A 19,754-nucleotide genomic window follows, 5' to 3' on the forward strand; every position below is an offset into this window, starting at 1 on the left:
CATGTCCCGCAGCCGGATCCTTCTCATTCTCAGGGCTCCCGGACTCTCTCAGTGAACACTCTGCTGTCTCTGTATCTCAAGAAAGCACCCCCTCTGTTCCAGCCCAGCTTCTGTCTGATTTCATCACAGCCTCCAGAATAATGTGCAGTTACTCTGGGTTTCTTTCTTTTCCGCTAGAGAGCAGAATTTGAGATTTGCTTAATATTGCATTTCTGGTACCTAGCGCCGTACCAGGTGCATAGCATACACTCAACTGATATTGAATAAATTGTTAGGGTCCCCAGTACAATGTTGAATACTAATGGTATTGGCAGCCCCATCTTATCCCAGTTTTAAAGAGGATGCCTTTAATTTTGTACCATTTAATCATGGATTAAATGTACTAGTTGCTTCAGGCTCTGACAGAGCTAGCAGACACTGCTGATTCTATGCCTCACCCCCTCATCTCTTCCTAATAAGACTCTCATTTTGTTTGGGTAGCCCACACAGCTCCACAGGGCCGGATTTTCTTCGTAATCTCACTCCCTCTACCAGCGGTTGGTCTAAGAATGAGCTTGCGACGAAATTCTGGCTAATGAGACAAACATCTTTTGGGATCTTTTGGGGAGCCTCTAGGAAAGCTTCCTGGGGTTACAGGCGGCAGGAGAAAACAGTCCTTCTGGGGCACTTTGCTGTTTCTGCAGAGTGATGGGGCTGTGAGGAGAGCTGACGAGGACAATGTTCCCACGAGGCTGTCAGAGTGGAAATGCGGAGAAACTGTGTGCTTGGCGACTTGGAGCTACTTGATTAACTGTCCCCGGAGGCACTTGACCTCAAGACGGCCTCCTTACGGGCTGAGGCCATTGATCGGGAGATTGCCTGTACAGCTACGGGGGCTTCTCTGCGATACTGCCTATCAGGTTATTGGTTGTCTATTTCTAGTTTATGGAGGTAAAAGTATTTTTGTCAGTTTTATTATTTTTCTAATGAGGAACCAGTTCAGATATTTTTCTCATTCATCTTTTGGAATGGAGGTATGATTTTTCTTTAATCTGTTAATGTCATAAACACCTTCCATGTGTTTCCTAGGGTTGAAACACCTTTGCTTTCCTGGGATAAACCAAGCTTGGTTGTGAAGTAATATTCACTTAAATACTTGACTGGACTCAAATAATAATTCATATTTTATTTGTGATATTTGCATCCATTTTCAAAAGCGACATATGGCTCTAGTTTTGTTTTTTATTTTTATTTTTTGGTTCTTTCTTCTGTTCCACGTGTCTGGTCATGCTGATTTGATATGATGAATCTTGGGAAGTTTTTCATATTTCTGTGTTCTGGAATAGCTTCCTAAAAATAGAATTTTCTCTTCCCTGAAGACTTAGTAAAACTTCTCTCCAACTCCAGGAGGCTCACAACCTAAGGAGAGTTGTACAAATTCACCAGTAGTCAGAGAAATGGAAATTGAATTAATAACAATGAAATAGCAGTACATACTCATAGCCTAGTAAAAAGGAATGGAAAGATATGTGACTGCTGCTGGTAGGAGTTTAGGGAACAAGGTCCCTCTGCGGAACTGGTGACCAGGCCAACTGTTCATCTTTTCTGGAAAGCAATCTGACAACAACTATTAAAATAACGTATAGCTTTTGACCCAGAAATTCACTCTTGGGAAATTTTTCTTTAGAAATAAAAGCCATAGTATGTAAGAATCTGTACCCTTAGGTATTTATTACAGCATTGTTACCTTTGGCAGAAATGAGACGGGAATGGATGCCCATCAAGAGGAGGAATTAGATGCATACCAGTTGACTTGGAAACTTTTCCACAAAGTTTTTTGGGAAGAAAAGGAAGAGGAAAAATATATAATATGATTTAACTGTTGCAAAACAAATGGTAACTCCCTCCAAACAAAAAAACTGTGTGTTTGTGTATGAATAGAATTATGTGTATGAACAAAACTGTATGTGTATATACATGATTAAGCAGGTAGATAAGCTGAAGTATTATTATAGAAGTTAAGTATATCTAGGACCAAGTATATATGTTTGTATCCAGGTAGGTATGTATAAATGATTAAATATACATATGTTTATGTACATAGAGGACTAGGTATAGGTATGTCTATGTATGTATGAATAGGAAGATGCTGATCTATAAAGGAGATATTGACCTCCTAATATGTTAATCTATAATATATGATCATATTATGGGTATAATTGGGTGTCTGTGTACATATGTGTGGGTGGAGTCGAGACCAGGACAGCGTATAAAACTGGGGAAGAACTGAGGTCAGGGCTGTGGCTGTGGTTGTAAGTGGGAATGTGGCCACAGGTGTGCGTCTGTACGAGTTTGGGGACTTGGACATGGACAGGTTTAAGGGCATCAATCTGGATCCAAATCTGGATCTGGATGAGATTATGATGTATTTTCTACATAATTATATACAAGACTTTATAGCTGTCACCCCATTGGATTATGAATATAGATTTTCTGACTTTTCAGCATTATTGAATTATTTATCCATACAAGAATAGGATTTGGGTTCCACATCAGTTTAAGAGCAGGCTTAAGTATATATTTAACTATGTAAATTTATATGTGTGCAGGAAAATATATACTCACACATATGCACATACATATATAAGTGTATCTGTCTTTTGCATCATAATTATGAAAATGCATCTCTAGATATTTTTAGTGTCTAGTAGTTTATAAATATATCTGTATAATTTCCTGTACAGAGTTGTGTAAATATACATTTATCTATACAGGATTATGTGGACACACATACATGAGTCCACTCCTGTAATAGATTATGTAAATATATGTGTATGTTCATAAGGGATTATGCAAATATATTACTTACAAAGTGAATTATGCAAAATGGCATTTTGTTAAGGTTGTGTAAATATATCCACATCTTTAGATGATGATCCACGTGTTTCTTTCTCCGGCTCCATATCAGATTGTGTAATGAATTCTCTCTCCTACCCAACTGTGTAACTTGATCTATACTGATACATGAGTGGCCTTTTATAGTGTTCTATAAGTGTATGGGTGTCTGTTAAGTATTATGAAAATGTTGTTATAGCAGTAATTATATCTGTTTTGAATTCATAAATGAATCTTTATAAGATTATATGTCAATTAGCATCTATAACTTTTAGTATATACTGTGTCAATATGCTGTTAAAGTATTAGCCTCTGTACCCCAATGAGATTGTGAAAATGTCTGTGTGTGACTACTGGCAGAGGATTATGTAAACAGAGTTCCCATATATATCTATATGGGATTATGTATAAATACATATATTTGCCCTATATAGGATTTATACATACTTCTGGAGATAGAACTTGCCTACAGTTATGCAAATGCATCTGTATATCTAGTGCAGGATTATGTATGTTTATTTATATATATATTTGTAAATACATTTGTATTTGTATGTGTTTGGTATCTGTTATCTCTAAGAAAGTACAAACATCAGTATCTGTATAGGACTATGTACGTGGCATATGTCAACTTCTATTTCAGTTTCTAACACTTTGAAGATAAGACACAGGTTTCTGCACTAAATATTTATGAAAATAAATCTATATTTTTATCTATGAAGTATTGTGTAAATATATCTTCCTAGGAGTATATAAAAAGTGTTTTAACCTAAACCTCTATAAAATTAGGTAAATAGGTTTCTTGAAATTCTTTTACGTTACATAACCTAAAATAGTTGCTTGAGATGGGCACATACATCAATACACATGTTGTAAATATATGTGTCTCTATATAAGTAAAACTTTATCATATTGTTTAAATATTTGTTACTGTAAATATGTGAGGAATGCATACTTAACATAAGTAACATACATATGTTATGAAATGTAGTAATTACAGGAATATCTGAAAAATCATAACAACATACAAAATTAGAATATTACTAGAACCATGTGCTCCTTATATACTTCATCTGTGCCTCCCCCCCAGAACTAGTAATTCTTAATTTTAAGGAACAATTTCTTCCCTTTCTAAAATAGTATCATCTCATATGTACACATTCCCCAAGCAATATATTATTTATTTTTCTTTTTTTTAAGTTACCTGACTTTGTGATCTTCTGTGATTTTTTTCCCTCTAAAAATTACACTTTGAAATTTATGCATGTTGTTATATGCATCTCTTATTCATTTCACTGCTGTATAATATTCTATACAGTAAATAACAGTTTATTCATTCAATAAAATTCAAGCTTCTGCACTTGAATGAAAACAAACTTTCACTATCAGTGTACGAGTTTCTGTTAATTCACATCACTGCCAGTACTTGGGATTGTCAGGATTTTCAGCTTTCTCGCTGTTATTCTCCTGATCACTAATGAAACCGGGCGCCACTACATTTTTTCAAGATTGTGGTTCATTTGTGGTTCATTTTCTGCGACAGTCTTGTTCAGATCCTCCTGTTTTCCTGTTTCTTTGCCACTTGAAGGGTTGACTGCAGGCGAACTGCTTCATCGTCACCTGGGTGCTTGTTAGAAATGCAGAATTTCAGTCCCCACCCCGCAGTCAGGGGCAGTTAAACAAGATTCCCAGGGCATTTGTGTGTTCATCAAAGTGGGAGAAGCACCAGGCTGTTTGGCACTTATAGAATTCTTTGTTCTGGTTAGATAGTCAGATTTTATATGTGGCAAATACAGTTTTCCCTTTAGTTACTTATTTTAGGCTCTAATTATGATTTCTTAGTATTAATACAGTTGAATTTGTGAGCTGTTTTAAAGGAGAATGCTGTAATTTCTCATTTAAATAGCTCTTCCCTATTTCCCTAAAGATCCTAAAAACATTTGCCTCTATCTTCTTTTAAGAGTATTTTACATTTTAGACTTAAATCCAATGGAAATTGATTTTTGTGCGTGAGATAATATTGGAATCCAATTTTATTTTATTTCACATGAATAATCAATTGTCCCAGAATCACTGATAGAATATTCCATCCTTCTCTTGGCTTCCTGCAATGTATCTCGGGTGTGTATTAGATTGCCTGTATGTGCTACTTTGCTTCTGGTTTCTCTGTTCCGTTCGATGGCCAATTTCTATCCCATATCACTCCCCCTGCAGACTTACAGGTCTTTTCTCTGATATGGCAATTTCCCTCCCTTTGTTCTCTTTATTCCGGATCTATTCCTGGGACTCAATACTTTTAAAATCAGCTTGACAAATTCCTGAAAGAATGCTATTGTCATTTAGATTGTAATTGTATTAGATCTACAGATTTATTTGGGGGGAGAATTGGCATCTTCGTGGCCTTGAAACCTTAATCCATGAAGATGGGACAAGAACATGGTCATCTTTAATGTCTTTCCATGGAATATAATAACTGTTTTCATACAAGTCTTGCATATATCTAGCTATGTTCAGGTGATATATATGCATATCTTGCTACTACAAATGCTATTTTAAGCCACATTTTAAAATAGTTGTGATCTATAGAATCTGCAATGAATTTTTGCATATTGCTCTAGTTTTGTACATTAATCTTATAAACTTTCCTTTGTCCATTCAATGAATTATTTGGCATTTTATATGCAGACAGTCATGATTTCTAAATAATGACAGTTTTGTTTCTTACTTGCCAAAGCCTTATTCAAGCCTTAGTTTAAACCCTATTTATCTGTCTGTCTGTTTGAGCATGTGCGTGGGTACATTCTTGTGTCCATATGTCTTTTTGTCCAAACTAGGACATACAATAAACCTTTGAAAAGAAGTGATGCTAATGGGCATCTTTATCTTGTTCCCATTTTAAGGAAATTACTAACATTTTAGCTTTAATTCTGATACTTTGATACAGTTGGGGCTTTTTAAAAAACAGAAATACTTTAGCAGGTGTAAAAATGACCTTTTCTATTTCTACTATGCTAAGGATTTTTTTCATCTTGGAAGTTGACTTTTAGTAAAAGTTTATGGTGTCTATCAAGCTAATCATATTTTCCCCCTTATTTAATCTGTTTCTCTCATTAATTCCACTTTTCTTTTTACTTTTTATCATGGATATTTCCAAATGTGGTTGAAAGTGGCATGGGGGATGACCCCCACGTGTCCATCATCTAGTGACAACTGGTATCAATATTTTATTGATGAATATTTTGTTTCAATTATTCTCCTCCCGACATTCATTCTTATCCACCATTTAAGTGCGTTAACCCAGAAGGCATGATGTTTTGCCCATAGATATTTGAGCATGCACACAAAGTGATGCTTTTTTGTTTTGTTGGTTACTTTTCCTATGCAATAAAGATATTCCTTTTTTTCTTTATGTCATTGACTTGTAGAAACCAGTTGGTTTGGCTGATTGCTTCTTTGTATCATCATTTAACCTGTTTCTCTCTCATATTTCCTATAAACTGAGAGTTAGGATACAAGGTTCTCCCTTCAGATTCCATTTTGTGATGGTTATTTCCCAGGTGGTGATATGTGCCCCCTGGTGCATCCTGTCGTCCAGCTTTAAGTCAAGCTAAGACTGAGGAGTGGGGTCCAAATGGCCTCAGCCTCATCCTTCCAGGACAAACTTCCCATCAGTCCTTCACCTAAGGGTCCTAAGGTCTACTGATGATCCTTGCTAAGACGCATTACTTCACTGGGAGCTGCACAATGGTAACTATCTAATTGTGTCAGTCCCTCCACATTTCCACATATAGATTTTTCCAATGTGAAACCACTTGAATTACCAGGATAACCCCAACTCTCATTATATCTTTTTTTATGTTGCTGAATTCAGTTAACTGGTATTGTGTTTGGAACGTGTGCATTGATATTTACATATAAACTGGACTTACAATATTTCCAATGTTAATCTTTTTTGCAAGGTATCATAATTTCACTGACTTCACAGCATGGACTGGGAATATTCCCTCTTGGTCAATTCTCTAGAATAGTTCATATAAAGCTGTCATAATCTATTCTTAAAAAGCTGGGACTTGTTTGGAAAACATCTGGGTCTGGGGTTCTATTTGTGGTAATAACTGTGAATTCTGTCTCAGTGGTGCATTAGGAAATATTAGTCCTTCTAATTCTTCTCAGTTTCAGTTTTGTTAATTTTTTTTTAAAATCCGTATATTTCATCCAAGTTTGAAATGTTTTGTATGAATTTCTCTTTTTTAATCTTTTGACTATAATATTTTTATTCCTAATTTGATAATTTGTGCCTTCACTGTTTTCTTTGTCATTGTCACCCGGAATATGTCATTTTCTTTAGATTTCTCAGTGAACCAACTTTTGGCTTTGATGATATTTTTTAATTTATTTAAATTATGTTTATCCAGTTATTCAGTTTATTTTTTCTAATTTTGTAAGTTCATACTTCATTAGTTCCATTAGTTTCTTCTTTTCAAAAATTAACATTTTAGGTCATAAACGTGCCTCACAACACAGCTGTTACTCATTGCATGTGCATAACACGGAGTATTTTAATTGTCATTCAGTCCTAGGCATTTTTAAGTTTCCATTTTTAAAAATTCTTTGATCCAAGAGTATTTAGGAAATGTCTTAAATTTCCAAGTATGTGAGGATTTATTTTTTTATTTGATATTTATTTCTGAAATGCATTTGTATCAGAGGGCAAAATATATGTGACACTAGCTGTTTGTGTTTTGTTGAAACATGCTTTTCAACCCAACCTGTGATCAGTTTTCGCAGATGTTCTCATTCTTGACCAGAAAAAAATGTATCTTGTCTATTTCTTCGATATCTTCTCTAAGTTTGCAGTTCTACTGATCTCTGTGAGTAACTGAAAGAGGTGTATTTAAGTATCTCACTGAAATGGGGTTGTCAAATTCACCGAGTAGTTTTACTAATCTTGGATTTCTATTTTTGAGTTGACATGATTAGGTGCATACATGCTAATGACTGTTGTGTCTTCCCGTGTGAATTAAAACTTTAACACCATGTAGATAATCCATCTCCAGTGAGGCCTTTCATCTTAAAGTTTATTTTCTATGCTTAAAATCTGCTCTACATGGAATTGCCTCAACTTTCTTTTAGTTTCTTATTGTCTGGTATACCATTTTTATCTTTTTACTTCCAAATTTTCCCTGTCTGTCTCTTAGGTGCCTTGCCCCAGGATGCTGAGTGTGCTGGACGCTGGGTGAGGCCGGGTATGACGGCTCTTGGCTGCTCGGAGGACTGGAAATGCCGAATAGCTGTACCTTGCCATTTGCAGTGGGGAATCTCTAGGTCTGTGCTGTTTCATCTCTTTAAGCTGGCAATCCTTTTATGAATTTCTCTCTTTATTCTAGCCCCTTGTCAAATGCAACCAAGGGTTGCTACGAGCATTCTGTTTCCCAATCTCTTTGCCTAAAGTCATCAGCTCATTTGGTATATTATCTGCTTTCCACGTTATCAGGGAAATAGGCTGGCCAGATGTTTCCCTGCTACATAATGTGGGTTCCCATCTCCTCGGGCTCAGCATATCACTCAGTGCTGTCCAGCCCTGAGGCCAGCGCCACGTGTCTTATGTTCTCTGGTGCAGGTTTGCTGGATGGCCATCATTTCTACTTTGGACCTGCTGTTCCTGGAAACCACCACATACGTTGTGAAGTGTACCTGGCCTCCAGCTCCTAGACAGGCTCACAGGGACTTCCAGGTCCTGACTATGGATTCATGCCACTTTTAAATATCCCTGTGGTGCCAGACTCCCTAAGAGTGCCTGTAACAGTAAAACGCCAGCCGTCCCTAAACCACCCAGCCTTCTGTGAGCGGTGTCACCCTCACACCCTCCAACTGAGTTTCAGCCCAAGTACTTACTATTCTAGGAAAAATGAGAAACCACAGAGTGTCCAGTTTTAAATCTTTTGTGTCCTGTTTCCCAAAGCAAGCACACGCAATCTGCCACACTTCCACTCACACGTCCTTGGCTGAAGTGAGTCAGATGGTCATGTTCAACTCCTTGGGTGGGGGAAGCACAGTCCTTTTGTGTCAGTGGGAGGGAAGAAGACAGGAAATATTAATGAGCACTGGGGTGACGTTTGTCGTCTGCTAGGGAACCCTCACCTCTTAGGGACAGCATTGCGTGGAGATTCCTAAATCTCTCTGCCTTCCCCCCACCCCACGGTGAATAGACTTTATTTTTTAGAGACATTTGGGGTTCACAGCAAAACTGAGTGGAAGGTATGGAGATTTCCCATATCGCCTGCCCCCATAAATGTGTAGCATCCCTATTATCAACACCCCCATCAGAGCAGCACGTTCGTTAGAGTGGATGGACCCGCACTGACACAGCGTCACACAAGGGCTGCGGTTCCCACGAGGGCTCACTCCGTGTGGGCCCTTTATGGGTCTGCACACATGCAGTGACACGTCTCTGCCATTATGGGCCGACACCCAGTAGTTTCAGGGCCCTGACTCCTCTGTGCCCCACCTCCTCAGCCCTCCTCTCCACGCAGCCCCTGGCGCCCAGGGACCTCTGTGCCGTCTCCACAGCTGTGTCGGGCAGAGTCGCACAGTCGGAATCACACAGTTTGTGGTCTCTTCAGGTCGCTCCTCCCTCGGGGACGTGCTTGCAGGTTTCCTCCTCTTTTCAGAGCTTGATAGCTCGTTTCTTTTGAGTGCTGAGTAATACTCGGTTGTATGGACGGACCACAGGTCATTTGTCCTTCACCTCCTGAAGGACACCTTGGTTGCTTCCAGGTTTGGGCTTATGAATAAAGCTGCTGTAGACATTTTGGGGGCAGATTTTTGTGTGGACGTAAGTCTTCAACTCCTCTGGGTAAAAACCAAGGAGTGGAGCCTGATTCCTGGGTCATCTGGTAAGAGCAGGCTTAGTTTTGTAAGAAACTCCCAAATTGTCTTCCGGGGTGGCGGCTCCACGTTGCACTCCCACCAGCCATGGACGGGGTTCCCGTTTGCTCCTTGTCAGCATTTCTTCCTGTCGGTGCTCCAGACTTCAGCCACCTGGTGCCTTTTTCAAACCCTCTGATTTATATCGTTGAGTCTTAAAAAGTCAGGGAACTAGTGATGTCATGCATCTAATTCTAATTTAGTCTTCAGCTAAGGCCAGAAATGCCAGGAATTAACATTCAGTATTGGTACTAAATGAATTAAGATCATTTTAGAAGGGTTTTGTCTCAGTTCACAGACTTTGAGTCAAGGATTTTAGTGCAAGCATGTTTTGGGGAGGTAGAGAGACTTAGTAGGGAAATGAGGTTGCTGTAGAGGACAGGAAAGCCACTAACCTAGTGGGTACGGCAGATGGAAAATGGCTACAGACGCTGAGGAGCAGCTTTGACCAAGCGGTGGAGCCTCCTTCCCCACTCAGTGAATCTGGGCCGGCCCATGGCTTGGTTTGGCTGATAGAACCCAGTGGGAAGTGGGCACAGACTAGGCCTCAAGAGGTCTTGCTGATTCTTCTCTTGCTCTCTTGGGACTGCTCCGAGGCCGCCATGTGAGGAAGCCCATCCCAGCCTCTGACTGGGTGAGACCATGAGGAGCAGAAATGAGTCATTCATACCAGCTGAGATCCCTGAGCGTCCCCTAGGACCCGGTCCTCCAAGTGCCTCTAGCCAGATGAGTGACCCCAGTGAGATCGGTAGAAGGACCACCTCACGAAGCCCAACCAAAATTGCTGACCACAGCACCATGAGCAAATCATATGGTTATTATTTCTGGTTTCTCTAAGATGAGGGGAGTTTCCTATGGAAAAACACACAACTGATACATGTGATATAAACAACTGACCATAGTTTGACCATTAAAAATCTCTTTAAATGGTAGAAAAATGCTTTAGAATGACCCCATCCAAGGCCAAGGTCGCTGGGGTATTTATCACCAACTCTGGTGAGTCATTGGTTGAGATGTGCTCAGGGGTGAGGAATGTTAATTCCTGGCATTTCTGGCCTGCCACGGATATGGGCAAGGCAACTCTCCCAGGTTCCAGGAAAAAGAAGTTCCCGGGTATAGGAGGCAGGTACTGGCATTTGGAAGTCACCCAGAGCAGAGGGAGGTGAGCAGAACACAGAACACAGCTGCTATGCACTCATTAAGTGACCCTTTACAAAAGGGAGGGCGGGGTACAGGGGAACCAGAGGGGAGTATGACTACCGCGACCCACTCGTACACCTGGGGGCGCTGGAGGAGGGCTGCTGCCAGGAGCCAGTGAGACACGGCGCCCTCCAGGAGGGTCACCTGTCAGGAGCTGAGACCTCTGGTCGGGGAGACAGCCGTCCTGCAAGGGGTCCGGCAGGGCAGTGGGAGAGCAGGAGGGCCCTTTGCCCGAGGACTCTGTCGGACCCTGTAGAGAGGCTCACGCAGCAGCGCCTTCCAACAGCTCGAGGCTGGGTCCCTAGGTGACAGCTCCAGGCCCCTAAGCTCCTGCCGGGGAAGCTCAAAGCTGCCAGAACTCCCTGTTTGTACAGCCAGCACCTGAAGCGAGGGGGCCTGGCCCAGTCTCTGGGGGAGGGTGGGGGTCTGACTGATGGGCCGGCAGACCGAACGCCACTCCTGCCCTTGCACGCCTTTCCCCTGGCACACCCCAGCTTTTAAAACTCTCCTGCCTTTGGTTCCGGCAAAGCTCAGTTCATGCTGGGTTCTTCGTGTTGCAGTGGTTCCTACTGAATACGATCTGTCCATGCAACTTCAGCTAGTGCCCAGTCTGCTTTATCTTTGGGGGGCACGTACCTCGGCTGCACTCCCCTCCCTTCTGATCACCTGCTGGTAATCCCTGGGTCGGGCCCAGCTAGAGGTGAGCAGGCAGGTGGCTTGCTAATGGGGTCCCTACGGAGAAGCCTCCTGGGCCTCAGAGGGCGGTGGGAGTGGTGGGCATGGGGAGCAGTGCAGGGAGACTGGCGTGCCAGGCACAGCTGACCCCGAGCACTTCCCACGTGGTGCTGGAGACTCGAATCCCAAGTGTGCCTCTTACCCGAGAGGTCACGTGCTTAGAGAACGAATGTCAGTCATGGCCCGGAACGCAGAGTCCTCCGGGCTGTACTCGGGAGTGAAAACACTCGTTTACTTCCTGTGGACCGAGATTCGGCCATGCAGACTGTGGACCCGCGCCCCCGGCCCTCGCAGCGTGGGAGTGGCTCGTGTGCTACCCCAGGAGCTGCTTGTGCGGGTGGAGGGGTAGAGGGCGGGCAGCCCTTCCATAAGGCCCCTCATCCCACGGGCTTCTGGTCAGCATCCCTCCTCCGGCCTCTGCAGGTGTGTGACCGACTGGGCTGCGGTGCCCTCAATAGTAATTCTCCCCCGCCCCGTTTTTCCCATAAGGAGTCTCACCTTGAAGGAGCCATCTGCCTTTCGCGCCCTTGCCCATCTCTCCGTGCTCTTCAAGGGAGGGCAGAGCGCGGCCCGTCCTCGCCACCGACACCCCTTTAGTCTGATGCTCGTGTCAAAGATGCAGCTTCTCAGCACTCAACTTTACTTTTACCAAAGACAGAGCTGGCCTCTCCCCGCATGAGCCATTACCTCTCAGACGACGGGGTGAAGCCTTGTCCAAAGGGCTGAACATCTATCATGATGGGTTTAAACACTTGTCTTGCACTATCTCATTTTGAAAGAATTTTATATTTCTATAAATATCTAGCGTCTCACTTGTCACAGAAGATCAAATTTCTTTTATTACACTGCAAAGAAAAGTAGCATTATTGAAAGACACTACATGGTATTCGGTAATAATAGTACCTTATTCTAGGATCACCCCCTTGATGAACGGTCTTTGCTTTTGTTTCTGAAACTGAGACCTAATTTCTCCACTGTGCCGTCAGAAAGTTTTGTGCAGTTAGAAAGCAAATCTTATTTGCTTTAGTAAGAGATGTAAATTGATCCAAATGTATGTAATAAAGTGATAGTAAATTCAAAGAATAAATAACTTTAAGATCTTAAATGTAAAATTATTATAAAAAGAAACTACACATGGACCTATTTGATCAAGCTTTTGAACTGCATTGTGTCTTAAATGGTATGGATTCTTCAGTTTAGAAGTTTTGCTTTGTAGGAACTGTTTTTTCTTAATGTAAAGCAGTTTGTGATTTTTTAAATCAATATTTCATTTATGATTCATGGTTTGCTAAAGTGGATAATATAATGCCTTAATGGGTGGAAATGGATCATGGCAAGGAGGTCAGAAAGCAATTGCTGCCATTAATAATACACATTCTACAAGGTAATTGACAGACAGCGAGTGGGCGAGTCTTCAGACTAACCCTTCAGGGGTTTGGTATATGGGATGTATACAAAAATAGCAGCTGATTTTAAGAACAGCTTATGTCAGAGAAGCACACATATTTGTGTGACTATTATCAAGCCATTGCCTTCAGCAAATAGTTTTTCTACTCATTCAAAAACAGCAGGCAGTTAATTATAAAGAACTGCATATGATCAGAGAAATTAGGAAAAATAAAATGTGCTGGAAGCCCTACTTGCAGGAGGCACTGGGCATGACATTCTTCTGCGCAGTGAGTCATCGCTTGGGTTTCTTAGTTTTCTACTCGAAGTACCTGCACTTGATCACTTGCCATTCTGACTCTGAGCAACATGTGCCCCGTGGGTGGGGCAAAGCATGAGAAGCTTGTTCTTAAATGTGCACAACACACACACATGTTCACACTTGGTCCTTGGCACAGTCCTGGAAGGCGGACAGGACAGCTGCTGTTAACGTTCAGATCACAGATACGGAAACTGGGGCCCGACATGGGGCCGTGATTGGCACAAGATCTCAGAACCAGTAGGTAGTTGACTTGGGGCACAGCCTTAAGTTTTTGGACTCTAAATCCATTTCCCCCTCTACTCTTTGATGTGGCAACATGGGTCGGGGGTGCAGAGAGACTGGGAGAGATTCTGTCCCCGATGCGGTGCCTTTTACAGGAAAGTTACATCAATTTTAGTGACTTTTTTCAGTGCTGTGCGCTGGACGCAGCTCCTTCTGTCCTGCATGAGCTGAGTGTGCAAACCTCTTCCAAACTTAGCATCCAGTGATGTGTTTATACTGAAACTGGCTGTGGTAGACGTATTTACACCAGGGAAACTGGCAAACACCACAAATCAGGGCTTTTGTCTGCAAGAAGTGGTTGTACAACACTTACCTGAACAGCTCTATTTTAAAGGTACTTTTGATTTTCTTACCAGTTATTCTTCCTTCCCTGCGCTGCTCTGCTTAAAGCAGTGGTTTCCCAACACATCCTTGATCTTGTCCCCTAAGCATTAAAAACAAAAACATTTAAGTACACAACATATAAATACATGTGTGTACATTTATGTATGTACACATATAAATATATGTCATTACATAGATACACACTGGGATTGTATGTGTTTACAACTGTACACCTGAGTATGTGTTTATATATGTTTGTTTATTAATTACATGAATTTCTTTACTAGTGTGTCAATTACACACATCAAATAGAAATTTTTAAACAATGAGGAAAAGATGAATTAATAAGTTATTCAAGTGATTTTTTGATTGTACAACTTATTTACTCTCACTAGATATGATCAATCACACTACATTTATTAGTAATCTTTTGTGAGAAGATGCATCAATTTTTGAAAATACTGGTTAACAATTTTGATATAGCCATTCAAAAATGGGCCTAAGTTCAGTTTATTTTTGATACTTTGAAACTAATGCCTCTCAAAACTGAAGAGCAACCTTACAAAGAGTCATAGATCTTTGTGAAAAGGAATTAATGTATCCTTGGCTACACTTACTAAATCAGGTTACTTCTCTTCAATAGTATTCGCCAATTATTCAAAGTATTTTGCTGAATTTGGCTAGCATATTTCCATTTTTCCTGATGGGAACCAGTTGCTCTTACAAACTAGTCACAAGAGGGTGTCGTGTTTTCATATTTTAACAGATGGGTTCAAAGTCCTCTGAAACTGTTTAATATTTAAACTGAGGAAATTCCATTTCCACGTTTTTAAAGCTTGCAGATCTGAATGTTGTTGTAAGTAACATTCTTATATCATATTTAGGAACAAAATTGTATAATAATGAAAATGATTCCAAATGTCAAATCTCAAAGTGTTCTCTCCATTAGATGAGATTCTTCCCGAAGGCAGTTACCTTCTCATTCATTGTTAAAACTTTATTTTCACTTTGAAGGGGCAGATTAGGTGTGTGTTTGGATGTTTATAATATGTCGTGGGTCACTTATTATCACAGCAAGTGTTAGTGAATTTAGAATATTCATCTACTTAAAACAAAAACTTGTAGGCATCTTTCATTGTGGAGATTCTCCGACTCTTAATGTGGAAAACAAGGCAATCAAGGAACCTCTTTGTGGTTACAAAATATATGGGATAGACACAGACACACATATATAAGCCTTTATATATAAAAATGCATAATTATATCCATGAACATTTTCTTATTAAACATCGTTTAATCATACCGTATGTGAAAATGCAAAAAATATGTACATATGTATATGCACACATGATACTTTATATGGACATATATATATTTTATGTGTACTCTCATTACACACATACATACAAAATCATAGGTATATACACACACTAAATAGACACTTTACATATTGATAAACCTGTCATAATTGGAATTATATACATAATTACATCACATGCAAAAGTTTTGATATAATTCTATACATCTAAATCCCCTTTATACTTTATATATCCCTATAGACATATATATATAATTATTTGCATATTATGTGTATATATATATAAACACACTTTTATAAGTCTTCATATAATACAGCCCTACAAATAATACTATGATTACTTGGTGTGTGTATATATGTGTATATATGCATCAAATAAGACACTGTGATCTATGAACCCCCTTAGCAGGGACACATGTAAACCACATGCTCAGATCATAATGAGCAGCTGCACAAATCAGCCCTTTGCCATGGTAGGACTTCAGCTCCCACATCTGGGTTCTTCATATACAGGACTGTTTGGAAGGTAGCCACTGGGGAGAGTTCTGAATCTGTACTTAATTATCAATCTAGCTTAGTTTCTTTATAATCTCCTTAAATTAAAAAATAAATATAAATCAGGGTTCTACCGTCTTCCTCCCACCCCTCAATGGCTCTTCCTGCGCACCTGCCAAGCCGAGCCCTGTGCATGGCGTGGCCTCTGGGCTGTGAGTCACACCGCCCTGCCTCTCCGGACGGCCTGACTGCTGCCTCGGCTTCCCGTAGCCACACGTCTTCGGGGAGCAGCTGCCTGGGGGCCCAGCGTCCTTACTTCCTGACCTCCCTGATCTGCTCCAAAAGAAATGCCTACAGAGGCAACATTCCCAACATGTTAAATAAGAAATTCAAAAATTCTCCACAAAGAACCTACAGTCAAGGGGGGTGATGGATACGGTCAGACAATCCAATCAGAGTGGACATGGGCAGTCACATGGGGCACTGGAAGGCTTGCCGAGCAGCAGTGTCTGTCCCTCCTGAGTGCCCACGTGCCAGTGTTATTTCTCATGTTCACAGCACCAAGCAGATGTCATACCCCACCTGTCACTGGCTGGAAACTGAGGCACGGGCGGAATGACTTGTCTGAAGATCACCCATCACCCGCACCAGGTAGCCATCACATCAGGGCCTCCGGCTCCAAAACACACACTCTAAACTCCCCCATCATGCTTTCTCCAGAAAATGCCATTTTCAAAAGATCAAATCAACAAAATTTATAAATTTGCTAGTTTGATGCTATAAGCAAAACAAGAAAACACCTGCGCATCCAGAAAAAGTATAGAGGAACCTAATTTTCCTGGGAGCTATTTTGGTGCTAGGAAACAAGAGCCCTAAAAGGATTCATGTCCTATGGCTATTTCTAGAATTCTGGCATAAGACAATAAGCTACTAACATTAGGCTTGAAAATGTCCATTGAAGCCTTACTGAAAATCATACAACATTACAACCAATTATGTTTACAAAGATAATTAAATGGATGAGTAAATGATGCTGGATTTCTGCCCTAGAATATAATGTAATCATTAAAGAGATATTTTCAACAAATGTGAAATGCTCATGTTATCACGTTAAGTGAAATAAAGTGGAATAAAAAACTGTACATATAGTATAATCACAACTTTGGAAATATCTCTATGTCTTCATGATCAAAAAGAAACCTACTTCAATGACAATAAAGTGGCTGCTTTGTCTTCATTTAAATTTATTCTACAGAAGTCTGTAGTATAAGAAAATCCAATAAATTTAAGTTGAAAGAAAACGTGGGTTTAGAGTCAGGTCCGAGTTGCAGGACTGAAGAATTCATGTAAACACACCAAGCTTCTGTTTCTTCCTCTGTCACGTGGGGAGAGCAAGTCTCTCAGAGACACGAAAGCCTGTGGCACAGAGAAGGTCCTCAGTAAATGCTTGCTCATCTCCTGTTTGTCTCTGCAGGACGGTTAGCTTCTCGGGCCCTCTGATGACCCACAGATAGTATCTTACAGCGTGGAGAGACCTCATCCCTCCTTTGTTTGTTTAAAGCAATAAACTAAGGTAGAAAGAATCACAATGTCCAAACTTAGTAACTGAACTCATTGGCCATCTGACTTATTTGTGACTGCAATGAGGCCAAGGGACTAGCTCCCTAGCACGGCTTATGGCTCTTAATCTTCTTGGGAGTCTTGCATATAGTTAAGAAGCTGTCAGAAGTTCCCCCTTTCCCATACATGCTCACCGGTGCCAAGTTGGGCAGATGGAATCTGGGGACTCTTGGGAGCTCTGGCTGTCCGTGAGCCCCCAGGTCTCCAAGCTCTGGCGAGGACCCCTGCTGCAGGAAAAGGAGAGGTGGGGCTTTGGGATGGCAGGGAGGGTGAAGTGCATGCATTCCCCTCTGCCCTTCCGGCCCGCCCTTCACTCAGAGGGAGAGGCCCTGGGCGGGAGCCGGAGCCCTGCTGGGGTCACAGCAGGCTGGGTCATCAGGAGGCCAGCCCCTCCTGCCTCGAAGCCCTGCAGCGGCCCAGGGGCACTGAGTCTTCTTGCGACAAGGAGGCATGAATATGCAACCTTCCCTGCTCTGCACCCCATTTACAACTGCTTGCATCCAAAGGCTCAGAGGGGCTCCAAGCAAATGAGCGCAATTCAGTGACTCGAGATTCAAAGACATAAAAGAATCTGTGGAACCAAAAACCAATGACCTGCACCCAGGATTCATCTCTAACCGGCTTTTATGCGTAAGTGTTCACCGCGCCCTGCCACTGTGGTCACAATAAGACATGCTTCCAGGAGAGCCTCAGCCAGGGGGTCATCAGCCATCGGACCGGTGCTCGTGGGGCAGTTTCTGTGGCGTCAGTCGTTCAGAGCAGCGACGGGGGACTTTCTCAACAAAGGGCCTGAGAGAAAACCCTTCAGGCTTTGTGGGCCATACACAGTCTCCATGTTATTCTTCATTTTTTGTCTGTTTTTATAAGCCTTTAAAAATACAAAAGCACTCTTAGTTTGCAGACTGCACAAAAGCAGCCATAGTTGGCCGACCCGTGGTTTAGAACGAGGACCCTGAAGCTAGACGGGGTGCCAGTCCTGACCCACCCACCGCTCCTCCGGGACCTTGGGTCCTCGGCCGTTCTGCGCCCCAGGAGAACCGGGGGGGTCACGACGCCACACCTCTCACGGGGCGTGTTACAAGGACCCGGGGTTTAACGCATCTGACACTTGGGAGAGCAATGGCAGAACTGGGGCAGGGCAGGCCTCAGCTCCCGTCAGCAGGTCTGGGAGGAAGGTCCCAGGCTGGTGGGTTTTCCCTGATTTCTGTCCCCACAGGGGCCTCTAACTTCCCCGTAGAGAATGGCCACTGCAAAATGGTGACCAACTGGGATTTTCTTGTGCCAGACTTTGCACCGGAAATGGTGAACGCTGTGCGCTGAGAGCGCGAGAACGGTGTCCATATGCAAAGCAGGATAAAAGCAGTTCTTACCTTCCAAAGTTGTTTGGCGGAATAAATGGGATGATGAATATGAATTTGCTCATTAGAATGTGAGCTCTAGTTATTACTGTGGAAGGGACCTGATTATCCTCACTAATTAGACAAGTGCTTCTGGCAGAGCCTTTGAGCGGGACCGGATGCCATGTATTGTAAGCGCGCTGAGCCGGTGAGGCCCGCTTCCCGTTCGCCACCAGGCCCTGCGCCTTCCCAGAGGGCGGAGCCCGGTCACCCCCGCGGCCCCACACTGAGCCCAGGCCCAAGAGCTGCACTGCGGCCGGATAAATACGTTTTTGAGATGAAACAGCTTCATTTCTGAGGAGTAATATACAGCTGTAGGATTTGTAGGTTTGCTGGCACTTTGTTCTTTTAGCTCTGCTTTTAAATCACACAAGCGACATATATTAGGAGGCGGAGCCAACATGGCGGCGTGAGTAGGACAGTGGGAATCTCCTCCCAAAAACATATATTCTTTTGAAAATAGAACAAACACAACTAGCCCTAAAAGAGAGACCAGAAGACGCAGGACAGTGGCCAGACTGCAGCTACACCAGCGAGAACCCAGCGACTGGTGAAAGGGGTGAGATACAAGCCCCGGCCCCGCGGGACCCGAGCGCCCCTCCCCCCAGCTCCCGGCGGGAGAAGAATAGGCAGAGCGGGAGGGAGACGGAGCCCAGGACTGCCGAACACCCAGCCCCCGCCATCCGGGCCAGAGTGCAGACACAGTACGTGCCCAGGGGGCCCTGGATACTGGGGGAACAGGGAGTAAGACCTCTGAGCGGGTGCTGAAGCTGATGCCCCTGTGACAAAGAAAAGCGGGGGCTTTTTGAAAGTCTTAAAGGGACAGGGACTTAAAAGCTTGACGGAAACAACCCAGGTCACAGTACAGCAGCTG

General features: G+C 42.3%; 1 long non-coding RNA gene across 1 annotated transcript; it reads right to left on the reverse strand.

Annotated features, from left to right (window-relative positions):
* Window positions 1-1,220: 1,220 nt before the first annotated feature.
* LOC130681505 (uncharacterized) lies at window positions 1,221-17,731 on the reverse strand. The gene is made up of 3 exons (XR_008994705.1): window positions 17,618-17,731; window positions 14,080-14,150; window positions 1,221-1,398 (listed from the first exon to the last, which is right to left on the reverse strand). It is a non-coding gene; the product is annotated as an uncharacterized LOC130681505 (long non-coding RNA).
* Between the last annotated feature and the right edge of the window lie 2,023 nt (window positions 17,732-19,754).

Source organism: Manis pentadactyla, chromosome 18 (genome assembly GCF_030020395.1).
Source record: "Manis pentadactyla isolate mManPen7 chromosome 18, mManPen7.hap1, whole genome shotgun sequence".
NCBI classification, from domain to species: domain Eukaryota; kingdom Metazoa; phylum Chordata; class Mammalia; order Pholidota; family Manidae; genus Manis; species Manis pentadactyla.